Below are 3,417 nucleotides of genomic sequence, written 5' to 3' on the forward strand. Positions count from 1 at the left end.
GGGGGGGGGGAGAAAATAAAAACTCCTGCATTCATCACCTTTGACGTTTGTCTCCGAATGTTGGGAGTAAGTTTATAAATATACATAGAAAAAGATTTAAATTTGACAGATAACCCGAAATAGAGGCGGTGGAGTCGGGTGAATCCTGAAGCAGCACAGATACGGACGTGAAACCTCAAGCTGACACCAGGAAAATTCCAATTTGTCCAAAAAAAAAGCTAATTTTAATGTTTATTCCAAAGACAGAAAAGAAATTTGGTATAATTTGCCTTTGGTGCAAGAACACAAATGATATGAAGCTGTGGGGGATCATTGGTTGCTATAAAACACATGACAAAACTAGTTTTCCCACCACCAAACATCTGCTGTGCCTTCTGGATGTTCCTAATAGCTTTGGACTTCACGGTCTAGAATAGAGCCCTGCAGAGAGTTTGGTCTCGGTTGGAGTAAAGTGGAATCCACAACGAGGCGCCGCAACAGCTTGTCTAAATATTTGCTTCTTCCTTCTCCTCTCTGTGTGCCTGCTCACGGCTTCGACGGGAAAAGGTATAGAATTTTAGGTTTTAAGATAAAAACTGAAAGAGAAACTCTATTTTCTGTGAAAGTGCAGCGTGAACGCTGAGAGCTGAACGAGCTGAAGAAGCTAAAACAGGCAAAAGAGTAAAGCAAAAAGTAGCAAGCTCTAGCTAGACCTAGCTGAAGACTAGGTAGAAGTATCAAAACGTTAGCTAAAAGTAGCAAAAGGATAGTTATAAGCTAAAAGTAGGAAAAAACAAGATATAAGCTAAAAGTAGCAGAAGGGTAGCTAAAAGCTAAAAGTAGCAAAAAGCTAGCTAAAAGTAAACATAGCAAAAGGATAGATAAAATGTAAATGTAGCAAAATGCTATATAAAAGTAGCAAACATCTAAAAGTAGCAGAATGCTAGCTAAAACTACTAGCAAAACTAGCAGAATGGTAGCTAAAAGCAGCAAAGATTAGCTAAAAGTAACACAAGAAAACAAAAGTAGAGCAAGTTTGCCGAAGCAGGTTTCAAGGAGAACAATGTTTTTAAAGGAATTGAGGAGATCTCCTTGCATTTCTATGGGAAAATAAAGTTAAATATCTTAAAAAGTATAAAAGTAAAAAAAAAGAAGTCACAGCACCCATTTCCTGAATGAGCTGAAGGTTTAGATCTATAAGTGGCTAAAATAGCACAAAGTAGTTAAATTGCAAAAAACACAAAGAAAAACAAACAAAGTGAAGCCAGCAGAGTAAATGCTGAATCAACGTTTTCACGATCATAAATGTGTGCAGTTAGAAAGCCTCGATAACCCTCACTGTACAGCAATCCTTCCCAGTTTGAGATCTGCTTCTAAAGAAAGTGTCCCCCCCCCTCCCACAGGGACAGAAAAGCGGCTTTTCAATTTAAACCAGATTAGTCAATAAAACAAAAAACATCCATTTTGTTTCGCTGGAACAAAATAAGTGACGATGCGCCATGGGAAAAATTAACTTCACAGAGTTAAGCCTTCTGTTCTCTTTATCTTCTGCAATTTTGTGATTAACAGCTGCGGAACGGATTTTAAAATATCTAAAAATATCTAGAATAAATAAATAAATAAGTAAGTAATGTGCGGCGAACATTTTAGAGCTGAATCAATTCAGGGAGCCAAGCCAAACCAGATCCTCTGTGACCGCAGCCTGAACGGCTCCATTTACCGTCGTCACGTTAAATCTCGCACGGAAGACCTCAGGATAACCTGAAATATTGGAGGTTCTGTGCAGAAAGTTGTTGAGTTAAATGACTCAACGAGTGGCAGAGAGTTCAACAGAAAGCTCAGCCGCAGAGGTGGCTCTTTGAACGACCTCAGTCTGCAGAAATAAAGCTCATTCTGACAAAGATGTTATGATATTTCTGCATAAACTGCTGCAGTTAGCCGGTGCTAGCTGAATTTGGAGAGTAAAGAAAAACCTACACTTCCTAAACTATAATATCTGGACAGAAAAAAAAAACAACTTCTCAAAGTATTCTGACTGCATATTTTTCCCAAGAAGGATTCAGTTTAAACTCTCTTCAGAAACAAGTAATTACTCGTAGAAAATACTGCACAAAAAGAAACAAACAGGGATCCAACGTGTTAGTCATTTCCTGCAGTAATGGGATCGAAACTCCAAGTTTTGAGATGAACAACAAACAAAAATGATCATTAGTGGCAGGTTTTAAATAAAAACAACCATGATAAATGATAAAATTATAGTTATGGAGGCTGTTTGTGTTGGTACTGTAACCGTTTTATTGACTTTTTATGGTTCAAACTGTAGTTTTCTGCAACATTTTGGACTCTGAACCTCACATCTATTAAACATTTCCTGTTTTTTATATATTTTTATTCCTTTTTGTTGCCGTCTAAATATTTCTGCGTACTTTGTGCTATTTTAGCCAATCATAAATCAAAATGTTCCGCTCTTTTGGGGGATGGATGCTGCAACTTTTTCTTTATGTGTAACTTTTATACTTTTTGAGATATTGAACTTTATTTACAAATCCTTGCCAAACAAACACATCTTCAGTTCATTCAAAATCTAAAATCTGCTTCAGCGTTGCTCTATTTTTGTCTCCTTATTCTGCTCCTATCATTTTTAGCCACTATCCTGACACTTTTAGCTAACCTTTTGCTACTTCACCTCCGAGCTAGCCTTTTTGCTATAGTTGCTGTTAACTTGTCTTCTGCTACTTCTATCTTCTAGCCAGCTTTTTTGCTCCTTTTAGCTGGCAGGTTGTTAGCTATAGCCTTTGGCTACTTTTAGCTTTCAGCTAGTTTGTAGCATTGCAGTATTGTTTAGACTTTAAGGACTCGGTTTCAGCTTCTTTGGCAGATGTCAGCAGTCATTCGGCTCCCAGAATTCACACTAATTTTGTGTAAAATGTAATTTCTCCAGCTCTTTCTGCTTTTTGGCTGATAGATGGACTGGATTAGGAATTGAACTACAAGTTCTTTTAGAGTTTACAGAGTGGGTCAGTGACTTTAGCCATTTTACTCTAATTAAGTTAAAAAAGCTGGTTAAATGAGCTACACCTGAACCCAGATTTGAAGCTGTCTAGAACAGTTTTTGGGACTCTTGCAGTGAACACTTTGTTCTGGACCAATGCAACTTCGGCTGCAGCTCCTGACTGCAGCGCCTCGCAGGTGAAGCAGGTGAAGCGGGTGGATGTCAGCTGCAGCAGGTCTCTGGCACCAACAGGCGCTGAGCTGGGTTTTCACACCGTGTTCCCACCGCCGGCCGTCGGCTGCTCTGTCACCGGGAAGCGGCGGCCACCTCCAGCAGCATGACATCATCCTCTTCATCAGCACCAGTCCGGAGCTCCTCAGCATCACCTCCTCAGCCTCCTCCTGCTCCAAGCAAACCTCCCCCCCCCCATCAACAGAGAGGACAAG

At 39.6% G+C, this 3,417-nt stretch overlaps 1 protein-coding gene across 4 annotated transcripts in view; it reads right to left on the reverse strand.

Annotated features, from left to right (window-relative positions):
- Positions 1–3,417, reverse strand: part of rnf34b (ring finger protein 34b) — an 18,528-nt gene that overhangs the window by 14,461 nt on the left and 650 nt on the right. The window lies entirely within an intron of this gene.

The sequence above is a fragment of the Kryptolebias marmoratus genome, linkage group LG14, assembly GCF_001649575.2.
Source record: "Kryptolebias marmoratus isolate JLee-2015 linkage group LG14, ASM164957v2, whole genome shotgun sequence".
Classification (NCBI taxonomy): Eukaryota; Metazoa; Chordata; class Actinopteri; order Cyprinodontiformes; family Rivulidae; genus Kryptolebias; species Kryptolebias marmoratus.